The following is a 20,092-nucleotide window of genomic DNA, read 5'->3' as shown; positions in this document are numbered from 1 at the left end:
GTCTCCTCAGACCCAAGTACCATAAACTGGACAGTCTTCCTCAGCAACAATACCATAAACTGGACAGTCTTCCTCAGAACCAGTACCATAAACCGGACAGTCTTCCTCAGACCCAGTGCCATAATCCGGACAGTTTTCCTCAGACCCAAGTACCATAAACGGGACAGTCTTCCTCAGACCCAGTGCCATAAACCGGACAGTCTTCCTCAGACCCAAGTACCATAAACCGGACAGTCTTCCTCAGACCAAGTGCCATAAACTGGACAGTCTTCATCAGATCCAGTGCCATAAACCGGACAGTCTTCCTCAGCAACAAGTACCATAAACCGGACAGTCTTCCTCAGCAACAAATACGAAAAACCGGACAGTCTTCCTCAGACCCAGTGCCATAAACCGGACAGTCTTCATCAGATCCAGTGCCATAAACCGGACAGTCTTCCTCAGCAACAAGTACCATAAACCGGACAGTTTTCCTCAGCAACAAGTACCATAAACCGGACAGTCTTCATCAGACCCAGTGCCATAAACCGGTCAGTCTTCCTCACCAACAAGTACCATAAACCAGACAGTCTTCCTCAGACCCAGTGCGATAAACCGGACAGACTTCCTCAGACCCAGTGCCATAAACCGGACAGTCTTACTCAGACCCAGTGCCATAAACCGGACAGACTTCCTCAGACCCAGTGCCATAAACCAGACAGTCTTGTCAGCAACAAGTACCATAAACCGGACAGTCTTCCTCAGCAACAAGTACCATAAACCGGACAGACTTCATCAGACCCAGTGCCATAAACCGGACAGTCTTCCTCAGACCCAGTGCGATAAACCGGACAGAAGTCCTCAGACCCAGTGCCATAAACCGGACAGTCTTCATCAGACCCAGTGCCATAAACCGGACAGACTTCCTCAGACCCAGTGCCATAAACCGAACAGTCTTCCTCAGACCCAAGTACCATAAACCGGACAGACTTACTCAGACCCAAGTACCATAAACCGGAAAGTCTTCCTCAGACCAATTGCCATAAACTGGACAGTCTTCCTCAGCAACAAGTACCATAAACCGGTCAGTCTTCCTCAGCAACAAGTACCATAAACCGGACAGTCTTCATCAGACCCAGTGCCATAAACCGGACAGACTTCCTCAGACCCAGTGCCATAAACCGGACAGTCTTCCTCAGACCCTGTGCCATAAACCGGACAGTCTTCATCAGACCCAGTGCCATAAACCGGACAGTCTTCCTCAGCAACCAGTACCTCAGACCCAGTGCCATAAACCGGACAGTCTTCCTCAGCAACAAGTACCATAAACCAGACAGTCTTCCTCAGAACCAGTGCCATAAACCGGACAGACTTCCTCAGACCCAGTGCCATAAACCGGACAGTCTTCCTGAGACCCAGTGCCATAAACCGGACAGACTTCCTCAGACCCAGTGCCATAAACCGGACAGTCTTCCTCAGACCCAAGTACCATAAACCGGAAAGTCTTCCTCAGACCAAGTGCCATAAACTGGACAGTCTTCATCAGATCCAGTGCCATAAACCGGACAGTCTTCCTCAGCAACAAGTACCATAAACCGGACAGTCTTCCTCAGCAACAAGTACCATAAACCGGACATTCTTCATCAGACCCATTGCGATAAACCGGACAGTCTTCCTCAGACCCAGTGCCATAAACCGGACAGTCTTCCTCAGCAACAAGTACCATAAACCGGACAGTCTTCCTCAGCAACAAGTACCATAAACCGGACAGTCTTCATCAGACCCAGTGCCATAAACCGGACAGTCTTCCTCAGCAACAAGTACCATAAACCAACAATGTCTTACTCAGACACAGTTACCATAACCGGAAAGTCTTCCTCAGACCATGTGCCATAAACTGGACAGTCTACCTCAGCAACAAGTACCATAAACCGGACAGTCTTCCTCAGCAACAAGTACCATAAACCGGACAGTCTTCATCAGACCCATTGCGATAAACCGCACAGTCTTCCTCAGACCCAGTGCCATAAACCGGACAGACTTCCTCAGACCCAGTGCCATAAACCGGACAGTCTTCCTGAGACCCAGTGCCATAAACCGGACAGTCTTCCTCAGACCCAGTGCCATAAACCGGACAGTCTTCCTCAGACCCAAGTAACATAAAACGGAAAGTCTTCCTCAGACCAAGTGCCATAAACTGGACAGTCTTCATCAGATCCAGTGCCATAAACCGGACAGTCTTCCTCAGCAACAAGTACCATAAACCGGACAGTCTTCCTCAGCAACAAGTACCATAAACCGGACAGTCTTCATCAGACCCATTGCGATAAACCGCACAGTCTTCCTCAGACCCAGTGCCATAAACCGGACAGACTTCCTCAGACCCAGTGCCATAAACCGGACAGTCTTCCTGAGACCCAGTGCCATAAACCGGACAGTCTTCCTCAGACCCAGTGCCATAAACCGGACAGTCTTCCTCAGACCCAAGTAACATAAAACGGAAAGTCTTCCTCAGACCAAGTGCCATAAACTGGACAGTCTTCATCAGATCCAGTGCCATAAACCGGACAGTCTTCCTCAGCAACAAGTACCATAAACCGGACAGTCTTCCTCAGCAACAAGTACCATAAACCAGACAGTCTTCATCAGACCCATTGCGATAAACCGGACAGACTTCCTCAGACCCAGTGCCATAAACCGAACAGTCTTCCTCAGACCCAGTGCCATAAACCGGACAGTCTTCCTCAGACCCAAGTACCATAAACCGGACAGTCTTACTCAGACCCAAGTACCATAAACCGGACAGTCTTCCTCAGACCCAGTGCCATAAACTGGACAGACTTCATCAGATCCAGTGCCATAAACCGGACAGTCTTCCTCAGCAACAAGTACCATAAACCGGACAGTCTTCCTCAGCAACAAGTACCATAAACCGGACAGTCTTCATCAGACCCAGTGCCATAAACCGGACAGTCTTCCTCAGCAACCAGTACCTCAGTCCCAGTGCCATAAACCGGACAGTCTTCCTCAGACCCAGTGCCATAAACCGGACAGTCTTACTCAGACCCAGTGCCATAAACCGGACAGACTTCCTCAGACCCAGTGCCATAAACCAGACAGTCTACCTCAGCAACAAGTACCATAAACCGGACAGTCTTCCTCAGCAACAAGTACCATGAACCGGACAGACTTCATCAGACCCAGTGCCATAAACCGGACAGTCTTCCTCAGACCCAGTGCGATAAACCGGACAGACGTCCTCAGACCCAGTGCCATAAACCGGACACTCTTCATCAGACCCAGTGCCATAAACCGGACAGACTTCCTCAGACCCAGTGCCATAAACCGAACAGTCTTCCTCAGACCCAAGTACCATAAACCGGACAGTCTTACTCAGACCCAAGTACCATAAACCGGAAAGTCTTCCTCAGACCAAGTGCCATAAACTGGACAGTCTTGCTCAGCAACAAGTACCATAAACCGGTCAGTCTTCCTCAGCAACAAGTACCATAAACCGGACAGTCTTCATCAGACCCAGTGCCATAAACCGGACAGACTTCCTCAGACCCAGTGCCATAAACCGGACAGTCTTCATCAGACCCTGTGCCATAAACCGGACAGTCTTCCTCAGCAACCAGTACCTCAGACCCAGTGCCATAAACCTGACTGTCTTCCTCAGCAACAAGTACCATAAACCAGACAGTCTTCCTCAGACCCAGTGCCGTAAACCGGACAGACTTCCTCAGACCCAGTGCCATAAACCGGACAGTCTTCCTGAGACCCAGTGCCATAAACCGGACAGACTTCCTCAGACCCAGTGCCATAAACCGTACAGTCTTCCTCAGACCCAAGTACCATAAACCGGAAAGTCTTCCTCAGACCAAGTGCCATAAACTGGACAGTCTTCATCAGATCCAGTGCCATAAACCGGACAGTCTTCCTCAGCAACAAGTACCATAAACCGGACAGTCTTCCTCAGCAACAAGTACCATAAACCGGACAGTCTTCCTCAGCAACAAGTACCATAAACCGGACAGTCTTCATCAGACCCAGTGACATAAACCGGACAGTCTTCCTCAGCAACAAGTACCATCAACCAGACAGTCTTCATCAGACCCAGTGCGATAAACCGGACAGACTTCCTCAGACCCAGTGCCATAAACCGGACAGTCTTCCTCAGACCCAGTGCCAAAAACCGGACAGTCTTCCTCAGACCCAGTGCCATAAACCGGACAGTCTTACTCAGACCCAGTGCCATAAACCAGACAGTCTTCCTCAGCAACAAGTACCATAAACCGGACAGTCTTCCTCAGCAACAAGTACCATAAACCAGACAGTCTTCCTCAGACCCAGTGCGATAAACGGGACAGACTTCCTCAGACCCAGTGCCATAAACCTGACAGTCTTCCTCAGACCCAAGTTCCATAAACCAGACAGTCTTCATCAGGCCCAGTGACATAAACCGGACTGTCTTCATCAGACCCAGTGCCATAAACCGGACAGTCTTCCACAGACCCAGTGCCATAAACCGGACAGTCTTCCTCAGAACCAGTACCATAAACCGGACAGTCTTCCTCAGGCCCAGTGCCATAATCCGGACAGTTTTCCTCAGACCCAAGTACCATAAACGGGACAGTCTTCCTCAGACCCAAGAACCATAAATCGGACAGGCTTCCTCAGCAACAAGTACGAAAAACCGGACAGTCTTCCTCAGACCCAGTGCCATAAACCGGACAGTCTTCCTCAGCAACAAGTACCATAAACCGGACAGTCTTCATCAGACCCAGTGCCATAAACCGGACAGTCTTCCTCAGCAACAAGTACCATAAACCAGACAGTCTTCATCAGACCCAGTGCCATAAACCGGACAGTCTTCCTCAGACCCAGTGCCATAAACCGGACAGTCTTCCTCAGACCCAATTACCATAAACCGGACAGTCTTACTCAGACCCAAGTACCATAAACCGGACAGTCTTCCTCAGACCCAGTGCCATAAACTGGACAGTCTTCATCAGATCCAGTGCCATAAACCGGACAGTCTTCCTCAGCAACAAGTTCCATAAACCGAACAGTCTTCCTCAGCAACAAGTACCATAAACCGGACAGTCTTCATCAGACCCAGTGCCATAAACCGGACAGTCTTCCTCAGCAACAAGTACCATAAACCAGACAGTCTTCCTCAGACCCAAGTACCATAAACCTGACAGTCTTCCTCAGACCCAAGTTCCATAAACCAGACAGTCTTCATCAGACCCTGTGACATAAACTGGACTGTCTTCATCAGACCCAGTGCCATAAACCGGACAGTCTTCCTCAGACCCAGTGCCATAAACCGGACAGTCTTCCTCAGAACCATTACCATAAACCGGACAGTCTTCCTCAGACCCAGTGCCATAATCCGGACAGTTTTCCTCAGACCCAAGAACCATAAATCGGACAGGCTTCCTCAGCAACAAGTACGAAAAACCGGACAGTCTTCCTCAGCAACAAGTACCATAAACCGGACAATCTTCCTCAGCAACAAATACGAAAAACCGGACAGTCTTCCTCAGACCCAGTGCCATAAACCGGACAGTCTTTCTCAGACCCAGTGCCATAAACTGGACAGTCTTCATCAGACTCAGTGCCATAAACCAGACAGTCTTCTTCAGCAACATGTACTATAAACCGGACAGTCTTCATCAGACCCAGTGCCATAAACGGGACAGTCTCCTCAGACCCAAGTACCATAAACTGGACAGTCTTCCTCAGCAACAATACCATAAACTGGACAGTCTTCCTCAGAACCAGTACCATAAACCGGACAGTCTTCCTCAGACCCAGTGCCATAATCCGGACAGTTTTCCTCAGACCCAAGTACCATAAACGGGACAGTCTTCCTCAGACCCAGTGCCATAAACCGGACAGTCTTCCTCAGACCCAAGTACCATAAACCGGACAGTCTTCCTCAGACCAAGTGCCATAAACTGGACAGTCTTCATCAGATCCAGTGCCATAAACCGGACAGTCTTCCTCAGCAACAAGTACCATAAACCGGACAGTCTTCCTCAGCAACAAATACGAAAAACCGGACAGTCTTCCTCAGACCCAGTGCCATAAACCGGACAGTCTTCATCAGATCCAGTGCCATAAACCGGACAGTCTTCCTCAGCAACAAGTACCATAAACCGGACAGTTTTCCTCAGCAACAAGTACCATAAACCGGACAGTCTTCATCAGACCCAGTGCCATAAACCGGTCAGTCTTCCTCACCAACAAGTACCATAAACCAGACAGTCTTCCTCAGACCCAGTGCGATAAACCGGACAGACTTCCTCAGACCCAGTGCCATAAACCGGACAGTCTTACTCAGACCCAGTGCCATAAACCGGACAGACTTCCTCAGACCCAGTGCCATAAACCAGACAGTCTTGTCAGCAACAAGTACCATAAACCGGACAGTCTTCCTCAGCAACAAGTACCATAAACCGGACAGACTTCATCAGACCCAGTGCCATAAACCGGACAGTCTTCCTCAGACCCAGTGCGATAAACCGGACAGAAGTCCTCAGACCCAGTGCCATAAACCGGACAGTCTTCATCAGACCCAGTGCCATAAACCGGACAGACTTCCTCAGACCCAGTGCCATAAACCGAACAGTCTTCCTCAGACCCAAGTACCATAAACCGGACAGACTTACTCAGACCCAAGTACCATAAACCGGAAAGTCTTCCTCAGACCAATTGCCATAAACTGGACAGTCTTCCTCAGCAACAAGTACCATAAACCGGTCAGTCTTCCTCAGCAACAAGTACCATAAACCGGACAGTCTTCATCAGACCCAGTGCCATAAACCGGACAGACTTCCTCAGACCCAGTGCCATAAACCGGACAGTCTTCCTCAGACCCTGTGCCATAAACCGGACAGTCTTCATCAGACCCAGTGCCATAAACCGGACAGTCTTCCTCAGCAACCAGTACCTCAGACCCAGTGCCATAAACCGGACAGTCTTCCTCAGCAACAAGTACCATAAACCAGACAGTCTTCCTCAGAACCAGTGCCATAAACCGGACAGACTTCCTCAGACCCAGTGCCATAAACCGGACAGTCTTCCTGAGACCCAGTGCCATAAACCGGACAGACTTCCTCAGACCCAGTGCCATAAACCGGACAGTCTTCCTCAGACCCAAGTACCATAAACCGGAAAGTCTTCCTCAGACCAAGTGCCATAAACTGGACAGTCTTCATCAGATCCAGTGCCATAAACCGGACAGTCTTCCTCAGCAACAAGTACCATAAACCGGACAGTCTTCCTCAGCAACAAGTACCATAAACCGGACATTCTTCATCAGACCCATTGCGATAAACCGGACAGTCTTCCTCAGACCCAGTGCCATAAACCGGACAGTCTTCCTCAGCAACAAGTACCATAAACCGGACAGTCTTCCTCAGCAACAAGTACCATAAACCGGACAGTCTTCATCAGACCCAGTGCCATAAACCGGACAGTCTTCCTCAGCAACAAGTACCATAAACCAACAATGTCTTACTCAGACACAGTTACCATAACCGGAAAGTCTTCCTCAGACCATGTGCCATAAACTGGACAGTCTACCTCAGCAACAAGTACCATAAACCGGACAGTCTTCCTCAGCAACAAGTACCATAAACCGGACAGTCTTCATCAGACCCATTGCGATAAACAGCACAGTCTTCCTCAGACCCAGTGCCATAAACCGGACAGACTTCCTCAGACCCAGTGCCATAAACCGGACAGTCTTCCTGAGACCCAGTGCCATAAACCGGACAGTCTTCCTCAGACCCAGTGCCATAAACCGGACAGTCTTCCTCAGACCCAAGTAACATAAAACGGAAAGTCTTCCTCAGACCAAGTGCCATAAACTGGACAGTCTTCATCAGATCCAGTGCCATAAACCGGACAGTCTTCCTCAGCAACAAGTACCATAAACCGGACAGTCTTCCTCAGCAACAAGTACCATAAACCAGACAGTCTTCATCAGACCCATTGCGATAAACCGGACAGACTTCCTCAGACCCAGTGCCATAAACCGAACAGTCTTCCTCAGACCCAGTGCCATAAACCGGACAGTCTTCCTCAGACCCAAGTACCATAAACCGGACAGTCTTACTCAGACCCAAGTACCATAAACCGGACAGTCTTCCTCAGACCCAGTGCCATAAACTGGACAGACTTCATCAGATCCAGTGCCATAAACCGGACAGTCTTCCTCAGCAACAAGTACCATAAACCGGACAGTCTTCCTCAGCAACAAGTACCATAAACCGGACAGTCTTCATCAGACCCAGTGCCATAAACCGGACAGTCTTCCTCAGCAACCAGTACCTCAGTCCCAGTGCCATAAACCGGACAGTCTTCCTCAGACCCAGTGCCATAAACCGGACAGTCTTACTCAGACCCAGTGCCATAAACCGGACAGACTTCCTCAGACCCAGTGCCATAAACCAGACAGTCTACCTCAGCAACAAGTACCATAAACCGGACAGACTTCATCAGACCCAGTGCCATAAACCGGACAGTCTTCCTCAGACCCAGTGCGATAAACCGGACAGACGTCCTCAGACCCAGTGCCATAAACCGGACACTCTTCATCAGACCCAGTGCCATAAACCGGACAGACTTCCTCAGACCCAGTGCCATAAACCGAACAGTCTTCCTCAGACCCAAGTACCATAAACCGGACAGTCTTACTCAGACCCAAGTACCATAAACCGGAAAGTCTTCCTCAGACCAAGTGCCATAAACTGGACAGTCTTGCTCAGCAACAAGTACCATAAACCGGTCAGTCTTCCTCAGCAACAAGTACCATAAACCGGACAGTCTTCATCAGACCCAGTGCCATAAACCGGACAGACTTCCTCAGACCCAGTGCCATAAACCGGACAGTCTTCATCAGACCCTGTGCCATAAACCGGACAGTCTTCCTCAGCAACCAGTACCTCAGACCCAGTGCCATAAACCTGACTGTCTTCCTCAGCAACAAGTACCATAAACCAGACAGTCTTCCTCAGACCCAGTGCCGTAAACCGGACAGACTTCCTCAGACCCAGTGCCATAAACCGGACAGTCTTCCTGAGACCCAGTGCCATAAACCGGACAGACTTCCTCAGACCCAGTGCCATAAACCGTACAGTCTTCCTCAGACCCAAGTACCATAAACCGGAAAGTCTTCCTCAGACCAAGTGCCATAAACTGGACAGTCTTCATCAGATCCAGTGCCATAAACCGGACAGTCTTCCTCAGCAACAAGTACCATAAACCGGACAGTCTTCCTCAGCAACAAGTACCATAAACCGGACAGTCTTCCTCAGCAACAAGTACCATAAACCGGACAGTCTTCATCAGACCCAGTGACATAAACCGGACAGTCTTCCTCAGCAACAAGTACCATCAACCAGACAGTCTTCATCAGACCCAGTGCGATAAACCGGACCGACTTCCTCAGACCCAGTGCCATAAACCGGACAGTCTTCCTCAGACCCAGTGCCAAAAACCGGACAGTCTTCCTCAGACCCAGTGCCATAAACCGGACAGTCTTACTCAGACCCAGTGCCATAAACCAGACAGTCTTCCTCAGCAACAAGTACCATAAACCGGACAGTCTTCCTCAGCAACAAGTACCATAAACCAGACAGTCTTCCTCAGACCCAGTGCGATAAACGGGACAGACTTCCTCAGACCCAGTGCCATAAACCTGACAGTCTTCCTCAGACCCAAGTTCCATAAACCAGACAGTCTTCATCAGGCCCAGTGACATAAACCGGACTGTCTTCATCAGACCCAGTGCCATAAACCGGACAGTCTTCCACAGACCCAGTGCCATAAACCGGACAGTCTTCCTCAGAACCAGTACCATAAACCGGACAGTCTTCCTCAGGCCCAGTGCCATAATCCGGACAGTTTTCCTCAGACCCAAGTACCATAAACGGGACAGTCTTCCTCAGACCCAAGAACCATAAATCGGACAGGCTTCCTCAGCAACAAGTACGAAAAACCGGACAGTCTTCCTCAGACCCAGTGCCATAAACCGGACAGTCTTCCTCAGCAACAAGTACCATAAACCGGACAGTCTTCATCAGACCCAGTGCCATAAACCGGACAGTCTTCCTCAGCAACAAGTACCATAAACCAGACAGTCTTCATCAGACCCAGTGCCATAAACCGGACAGTCTTCCTCAGACCCAGTGCCATAAACCGGACAGTCTTCCTCAGACCCAATTACCATAAACCGGACAGTCTTACTCAGACCCAAGTACCATAAACCGGACAGTCTTCCTCAGACCCAGTGCCATAAACTGGACAGTCTTCATCAGATCCAGTGCCATAAACCGGACAGTCTTCCTCAGCAACAAGTTCCATAAACCGAACAGTCTTCCTCAGCAACAAGTACCATAAACCGGACAGTCTTCATCAGACCCAGTGCCATAAACCGGACAGTCTTCCTCAGCAACAAGTACCATAAACCAGACAGTCTTCCTCAGACCCAAGTACCATAAACCTGACAGTCTTCCTCAGACCCAAGTTCCATAAACCAGACAGTCTTCATCAGACCCTGTGACATAAACTGGACTGTCTTCATCAGACCCAGTGCCATAAACCGGACAGTCTTCCTCAGACCCAGTGCCATAAACCGGACAGTCTTCCTCAGAACCATTACCATAAACCGGACAGTCTTCCTCAGACCCAGTGCCATAATCCGGACAGTTTTCCTCAGACCCAAGAACCATAAATCGGACAGGCTTCCTCAGCAACAAGTACGAAAAACCGGACAGTCTTCCTCAGCAACAAGTACCATAAACCGGACAATCTTCCTCAGCAACAAATACGAAAAACCGGACAGTCTTCCTCAGACCCAGTGCCATAAACCGGACAGTCATCCTCAGACCCAAGTGCCATAAACTGGACAGTCTTCATCAGATCCAGTGCCATAAACCGGACAGTCTTCCTCAGCAACAAGTTCCATAAACCGAACAGTCTTCCTCAGCAACAAGTACCATAAACCGGACAGTCTTCATCAGACCCAGTGCCATAAACCGGACAGTCTTCCTCAGCAACAAGTACCATAAACCAGACAGTCTTCCTCAGACCCAGTGCGATAAACCGGACAGACTTCCCCAGACCCAGTGCCATAAACCGGACAGTCTTACTCAGACCCAGTGCCATAAACCGGACAGACTTCCTCAGACACAGTGCCATAAACCAGACAGTCTTCCTCAGCAACAAGTACCATAAACCGGACAGTCTTCCTCAGCAACAAGTACCATAAACCGGACAGTCTTCAGCAGACCCAGTGCCATAAACCGGACAGTCTTCCTCAGCAACAAGTACCATAAACCAACAATGTCTTACTCAGACACAGTTACCATAAACCGGAAAGTCTTCCTCAGACCATGTGCCATAAACTGGACAGTCTACCTCAGCAACAAGTACCATAAACCGGACAGTCTTCCTCAGCAACAAGTACCATAAACCGGACAGTCTTCATCAGACCCATTGCGATAAACCGGACAGTCTTCCTCAGACCCAGTGCCATAAACCGGACAGTCTTCCTGAGACCCAGTGCCATAAACCGGACAGTCTTCCTGAGACCCAGTGCCATAAACCGGACAGTCTTCCTCAGACCCAGTGCCATAAACCGGACAGTCTTCCTCAGACCCAAGTAACATAAAACGGAAAGTCTTCCTCAGACCAAGTGCCATAAACTGGACAGTCTTCATCAGATCCAGTGCCATAAACCGGACAGTCTTCCTCAGCAACAAGTACCATAAACCGGACAGTCTTCCTCAGCAACAAGTACCATAAACCAGACAGTCTTCATCAGACCCATTGCGATAAACCGGACAGACTTCCTCAGACCCAGTGCCATAAACCGGACAGTCTTCCTCAGACCCCGTGCCATAAACCGGACAGTCTTCCTCAGACCCAAGTACCATAAACCGGACAGTCTTACTCAGACCCAAGTACCATAAACCGGACAGTCTTCCTCAGACCCAGTGCCATAAACTGGACAGACTTCATCAGATCCAGTGCCATAAACCGGACAGTCTTCCTCAGCAACAAGTACCATAAACCGGACAGTCTTCCTCAGCAACAAGTACCATAAACCGGACAGTCTTCATAAGACCCAGTGCCATAAACCGGACAGTCTTCCTCAGCAACCAGTACCTCAGTCCCAGTGCCATAAACCGGACAGTCTTCATCAGACTCAGTGCCATAAACCGGACAGTCTTCCTCAGACCCAGTGACATAAACCGGACAGTCTTCCTCAGCAACAAGTACCATAAACCGGACAGTCTTCCTCAGACTCAGTGCCATAAACCGGACAGTCTTCCTCAGACCCAAGTACCATAAACCGGAGAGTCTTCCTCAGAACCAGTACCATAAACCGGACAGTCATCCTCAGACCCAGTGCCATAAACCTGACAGTCTTCCTCAGACCCAAGTTCCATAAACCAGACAGTCTTCATCAGACCCAGTGACATAAACCGGACTGTCTTCATCAGACCCAGTACCATAAAGCGGACAGTCTTCCTCAGACCCAGTGCCATAAACCGGACAGTCTTCCTCAGAACCAGTACCATAAACCGGACAGTCTTCCTCAGACACAGTGCCATAATCCGGACAGTTTTCCTCAGACCCAAGTACCATAAACGGGACAGTCTTCCTCAGACCCAAGAACCATAAATCGGACAGGCTTCCTCAGCAACAAGTACGAGAAACCGGACAGTCTTCCTCAGACCCAGTGCCATAAACCGGACAGTCTTTCTCAGACCCAGTGCCATAAACTGGACAGTCTTCATCAGACTCAGTGCCATAAACCAGACAGTCTTCTTCAGCAACATGTACTATAAACCGGACAGTCTTCATCAGACCCAGTGCCATAAACGGGACAGTCTCCTCAGACCCAAGTGCCATAAACTGGACAGTCTTCCTCAGCAACAATACCATAAACTGGACAGTCTTCCTCAGAACCAGTACCATAAACCGGACAGTCTTCCTCAGACTCAGTGCCATAATCCGGACAGTTTTCCTCAGACCCAAGTACCATAAACGGGACAGTCTTCCTTAGACCCAAGAACCATAAATCGGACAGGCCTCCTCAGCAACAAGTATGAAAAACCGGACAGTCTTCCTCAGACCCAGTGCCATAAACCGGACAGTCTTCATCAGACCCAGTGCCATAAACCGGACAGACTTCCTCAGACCCAGTGCCATAAACCGAACAGTCTTCCTCAGACCCAAGTACCATAAACCGGACAGTCTTACTCAGACCCAAGTACCATAAACCGGAAAGTCTTCCTCAGACCAAGTGCCATAAACTGGACAGTCTTGCTCAGCAACAAGTACCATAAACCGGTCAGTCTTCCTCAGCAACAAGTACCATAAACCGGACAGTCTTCATCAGACCCAGTGCCATAAACCGGACAGACTTCCTCAGACCCAGTGCCATAAACCGGACAGTCTTCATCAGACCCTGTGCCATAAACCGGACAGTCTTCCTCAGCAACCAGTACCTCAGACCCAGTGCCATAAACCTGACTGTCTTCCTCAGCAACAAGTACCATAAACCAGACAGTCTTCCTCAGACCCAGTGCCGTAAACCGGACAGACTTCCTCAGACCCAGTGCCATAAACCGGACAGTCTTCCTGAGACCCAGTGCCATAAACCGGACAGACTTCCTCAGACCCAGTGCCATAAACCGTACAGTCTTCCTCAGACCCAAGTACCATAAACCGGAAAGTCTTCCTCAGACCAAGTGCCATAAACTGGACAGTCTTCATCAGATCCAGTGCCATAAACCGGACAGTCTTCCTCAGCAACAAGTACCATAAACCGGACAGTCTTCCTCAGCAACAAGTACCATAAACCGGACAGTCTTCCTCAGCAACAAGTACCATAAACCGGACAGTCTTCATCAGACCCAGTGACATAAACCGGACAGTCTTCCTCAGCAACAAGTACCATCAACCAGACAGTCTTCATCAGACCCAGTGCGATAAACCGGACAGACTTCCTCAGACCCAGTGCCATAAACCGGACAGTCTTCCTCAGACCCAGTGCCATAAACCGGACAGTCTTCCTCAGACCCAGTGCCATAAACCGGACAGTCTTACTCAGACCCAGTGCCATAAACCAGACAGTCTTCCTCAGCAACAAGTACCATAAACCGGACAGTCTTCCTCAGCAACAAGTACCATAAACCAGACAGTCTTCCTCAGACCCAGTGCGATAAACGGGACAGACTTCCTCAGACCCAGTGCCATAAACCTGACAGTCTTCCTCAGACCCAAGTTCCATAAACCAGACAGTCTTCATCAGGCCCAGTGACATAAACCGGACTGTCTTCATCAGACCCAGTGCCATAAACCGGACAGTCTTCCACAGACCCAGTGCCATAAACCGGACAGTCTTCCTCAGAACCAGTACCATAAACCGGACAGTCTTCCTCAGGCCCAGTGCCATAATCCGGACAGTTTTCCTCAGACCCAAGTACCATAAACGGGACAGTCTTCCTCAGACCCAAGAACCATAAATCGGACAGGCTTCCTCAGCAACAAGTACGAAAAACCGGACAGTCTTCCTCAGACCCAGTGCCATAAACCGGACAGTCTTCCTCAGCAACAAGTACCATAAACCGGACAGTCTTCATCAGACCCAGTGCCATAAACCGGACAGTCTTCCTCAGCAACAAGTACCATAAACCAGACAGTCTTCATCAGACCCAGTGCCATAAACCGGACAGTCTTCCTCAGACCCAGTGCCATAAACCGGACAGTCTTCCTCAGACCCAATTACCATAAACCGGACAGTCTTACTCAGACCCAAGTACCATAAACCGGACAGTCTTCCTCAGACCCAGTGCCATAAACTGGACAGTCTTCATCAGATCCAGTGCCATAAACCGGACAGTCTTCCTCAGCAACAAGTACCATAAACCGGACAGTCTTCATCAGACCCAGTGCCATAAACCGGACAGTCTTCCTCAGCAACAAGTACCATAAACCAGACAGTCTTCCTCAGACCCAAGTACCATAAACCTGACAGTCTTCCTCAGACCCAAGTTCCATAAACCAGACAGTCTTCATCAGACCCTGTGACATAAACTGGACTGTCTTCATCAGACCCAGTGCCATAAACCGGACAGTCTTCCTCAGACCCAGTGCCATAAACCGGACAGTCTTCCTCAGAACCATTACCATAAACCGGACAGTCTTCCTCAGACCCAGTGCCATAATCCGGACAGTTTTCCTCAGACCCAAGAACCATAAATCGGACAGGCTTCCTCAGCAACAAGTACGAAAAACCGGACAGTCTTCCTCAGCAACAAGTACCATAAACCGGACAATCTTCCTCAGCAACAAATACGAAAAACCGGACAGTCTTCCTCAGACCCAGTGCCATAAACCGGACAGTCATCCTCAGACCCAAGTGCCATAAACTGGAGAGTCTTCATCAGATCCAGTGCCATAAACCGGACAGTTTTCCTCAGACCCAAGTACCATAAACCGGACAGTCTTCCTCAGCAACAAGTACCATAAACCAGACAGTCTTCCTCAGACCCAAGTACCATAAACCGGACAGTCTTCCTCAGCAACAAGTACCATAAACCAGACAGTCTTCCTCAGACCCAGTGCGATAAACCGGACAGACTTCCCCAGACCCAGTGCCATAAACCGGACAGTCTTACTCAGACCCAGTGCCATAAACCGGACAGACTTCCTCAGACACAGTGCCATAAACCAGACAGTCTTCCTCAGCAACAAGTACCATAAACCAGACAGTCTTCCTCAGACCCAAGTACCATAAACCTGACAGTCTTCCTCAGCAACAAGTACCATAAACCAGACAGTCTTCCTCAGACCCAAGTACCATAAACCTGACAGTCTTCCTCAGCAACAAGTACCATAAACCAGACAGTCTTCCTCAGACCCAAGTACCATAAACCGGACAGTCTTCCTCAGCAACAAGTACCATAAACCAGACAGTCTTCATCAGACCCAGTGCCATAAACCGGACAGTCTTCCTCAGCAACCAGTACCTCAGACCCAGTGCCATAAACCGGACAGTCTTCCTCAGCAACAAGTACCATAAACCAGACAGTCTTCCTCAGAACCAGTGCCATAAACCGGACAGACTTCCTCAGACCCAGTGCCATAAACCGGACAGTCTTCCTGAGACCCAGTGCCATAAACCGGACAGACTTCCTCAGACCCAGTGCCATAAACCGGACAGTCTTCCTCAGACCCAAGTACCATAAACCGGAAAGTCTTCCTCAGACCAAGTGCCATAAACTGGACAGTCTTCATCAGATCCAGTGCCATAAACCGGACAGTCTTCCTCAGCAACAAGTACCATAAACCGGACAGTCTTCCTCAGCAACAAGTACCATAAACCGGACATTCTTCATCAGACCCATTGCGATAAACCGGACAGTCTTCCTCAGACCCAGTGCCATAAACCGGACAGTCTTCCTCAGCAACAAGTACCATAAACCGGACAGTCTTCCTCAGCAACAAGTACCATAAACCGGACAGTATTCATCAGACCCAGTGCCATAAACCGGACAGTCTTCCTCAGCAACAAGTACCATAAACCAACAATGTCTTACTCAGACACAGTTACCATAAACCGGAAAGTCTTCCTCAGACCATGTGCCATAAACTGGACAGTCTACCTCAGCAACAAGTACCATAAACCGGACAGTCTTCCTCAGCAACAAGTACCATAAACCGGACAGTCTTCATCAGACCCATTGCGATAAACCGCACAGTCTTCCTCAGACCCAGTGCCATAAACCGGACAGACTTCCTCAGACCCAGTGCCATAAACCGGACAGTCTTCCTGAGACCCAGTGCCATAAACCGGACAGTCTTCCTCAGACCCAGTGCCATAAACCGGACAGTCTTCCTCAGACCCAAGTAACATAAAACGGAAAGTCTTCCTCAGACCAAGTGCCATAAACTGGACAGTCTTCATCAGATCCAGTGCCATAAACCGGACAGTCTTCCTCAGCAACAAGTACCATAAACCGGACAGTCTTCCTCAGCAACAAGTACCATAAACCAGACAGTCATCATCAGACCCATTGCGATAAACCGGACAGACTTCCTCAGACCCAGTGCCATAAACCGAACAGTCTTCCTCAGACCCAGTGCCATAAACCGGACAGTCTTCCTCAGACCCAAGTACCATAAACCGGACAGTCTTACTCAGACCCAAGTACCATAAACCGGACAGTCTTCCTCAGACCCAGTGCCATAAACTGGACAGACTTCATCAGATCCAGTGCCATAAACCGGACAGTCTTCCTCAGCAACAAGTACCATAAACCGGACAGTCTTCCTCAGCAACAAGTACCATAAACCGGACAGTCTTCATCAGACCCAGTGCCATAAACCGGACAGTCTTCCTCAGCAACCAGTACCTCAGTCCCAGTGCCATAAACCGGACAGTCTTCATCAGACTCAGTGCCATAAACCGGACAGTCTTCCTCAGACCCAGTGACATAAACCGGACAGTCTTCCTCAGCAACAAGTACCATAAAACGGACGGTCTTCCTCAGACTCAGTGCCATAAACCGGTCAGTCTTCCTCAGACCCAAGTACCATAAACCGGACAGTCTTCCTCAGAACCAGTACCATAAACCGGACAGTCATCCTCAGACCCAGTGCCATAAACCTGACAGTCTTCCTCAGACCCAAGTTCCATAAACCAGACAGTCTTCATCAGACCCAGTGACATAAACCGGACTGTCTTCATCAGACCCAGTACCATAAACCGGACAGTCTTCCTCAGACCCAGTGCCATAAATCGGACAGTCTTCCTCAGAACCAGTACCATAAACCGGACAGTCTTCCTCAGACACAGTGCCATAATCCGGACAGTTTTCCTCAGACCCAAGTACCATAAACGGGACAGTCTTCCTCAGACCCAAGAACCATAAATCGGACAGGCTTCCTCAGCAACAAGTACGAAAAACCGGACAGTCTTCCTCAGACCCAGTGCCATAAACCGGACAGTCTTACTCAGACCCAGTGCCATAAACTGGACAGTCTTCATCAGACTCAGTGCCATAAACCAGACAGTCTTCTTCAGCAACATGTACTATAAACCGGACAGTCTTCATCAGACCCAGTGCCATAAACGGGACAGTCTCCTCAGACCCAAGTACCATAAACTGGACAGTCTTCCTCAGCAACAATACCATAAACTGGACAGTCTTCCTCAGAACCAGTACCATAAACCGGACAGTCTTCCTCAGACCCAGTGCCATAATCTGGAGAGTTTTCCTCAGACCCAAGTACCATAAACGGGACAGTCTTCCTCAGACCCAAGAACCATAAATCGGACAGGCTTCCTCAGCAACAAGTATGAAAAACCGGACAGTCTTCCTCAGACCCAGTGCCATAAACCGGACAGTCTTCCTCAGACCCAAGTACCATAAACCGGACAGTCTTCCTCAGACCAAGTGCCATAAACTGGACAGTCTTCATCAGATCCAGTGCCATAAACCGGACAGTCTTCCTCAGCAACAAGTACCATAAACCGGACAGTCTTCCTCAGCAACAAATACGAAAAACCGGACAGTCTTCCTCAGACCCAATGCCATAAACCGGACAGTCTTCATCAGATCCAGTGCCATAAACCGGACAGTCTTCCTCAGCAACAAGTACCATAAACCGGACAGTCTTCCTCAGCAGCAAGTACCATAAACCGGACAGTCTTCATCAGACCCAGTGCCATAAACCGGACAGTCTTCCTCACCAACAAGTACCATAAACCAGACAGTCTTCCTCAGACACAGTGCGATAAACCGGACAGACTTCCTCAGACCCAGTGCCATAAACCGGACAGTCTTACTCAGACCCAGTGCCATAAACCGGACAGACTTCCTCAGACCCAGTGCCATAAACCAGACAGTCTTCCTCAGCAACAAGTACCATAAACCGGACAGTCTTCCTCAGCAACAAGTACCATAAACCGTACAGACTTCATCAGACCCAGTGCCATAAACTGGACAGTCTTCCTCAGACCCAGTGCGATAAACCGGACAGACTTCCTCAGACCCAGTGCCATAAACCGGACAGTCTTCATCAGACCCAGTGCCATAAACCGGACAGACTTCCTCAGACCCAGTGCCATAAACCGAACAGTCTTCCTCAGACCCAAGTACCATAAACCGGACAGTCTTACTCAGACCCAAGTACCATAAACCGGAAAGTCTTCCTCAGACCAAGTGCCATAAACTGGACAGTCTTCCTCAGCAACAAGTACCATAAACCGGTCAGTCTTCCTCAGCAACAAGTACCATAAACCGGACAGTCTTCATCAGACCCAGTGCCATAAACCGGACAGACTTCCTCAGACCCAGTGCCATAAACCGGACAGTCTTCCTCAGACCCTGTGCCATAAACCGGACAGTCTTCATCAGACCCAGTGCCATAAACCGGACAGTCTTCCTCAGCAACCAGTACCTCAGACCCAGTGCCATAAACCGGACAGTCTTCCTCAGCAACAAGTACCATAAACCAGACAGTCTTCCTCAGACCCAGTGCCATAAACCGGACAGACTTCCTCAGACCCAGTGCCATAAACCGGACAGTCTTCCTGAGACCCAGTGCCATAAACCAGACAGACTTCCTCAGACCCATTGCCATAAACCGGACAGTCTTCCTCAGACCCAAGTACCATAAACCTGAAAGTCTTCCTCAGACCAAGTGCCATAAACTGGACAGTCTTCATCAGATCCAGTGCCATAAACCGGACAGTCTTCCTCAGCAACAAGTACCATAAACCGGACAGTCTTCCTCAGCAACAAGTACCATAAACCGGACAGTCTTCCTCAGCAACAAGTACCATAAACCGGACAGTCTTCATCAGACCCAGTGACATAAACCGGACAGTCTTCCTCAGCAACAAGTACCATCAACCAGACAGTCTTCATCAGACCCAGTGCGATAAACCGGACAGACTTCCTCAGACCCAGTGCCATAAACCGGACAGTCTTCCTCAGACCCAGTGCCATAAACCGGACAGTCTTCCTCAGACCCAGTGCCATAAACCGGACAGACTTCCTCAGACCCAGTGCCA

The sequence above is a fragment of the Hemitrygon akajei genome, chromosome 6 (genome assembly GCF_048418815.1).
Source record: "Hemitrygon akajei chromosome 6, sHemAka1.3, whole genome shotgun sequence".
In the NCBI taxonomy this organism is placed as follows: domain Eukaryota; kingdom Metazoa; phylum Chordata; class Chondrichthyes; order Myliobatiformes; family Dasyatidae; genus Hemitrygon; species Hemitrygon akajei.
This window is presented reverse-complemented; position numbering follows the sequence as displayed.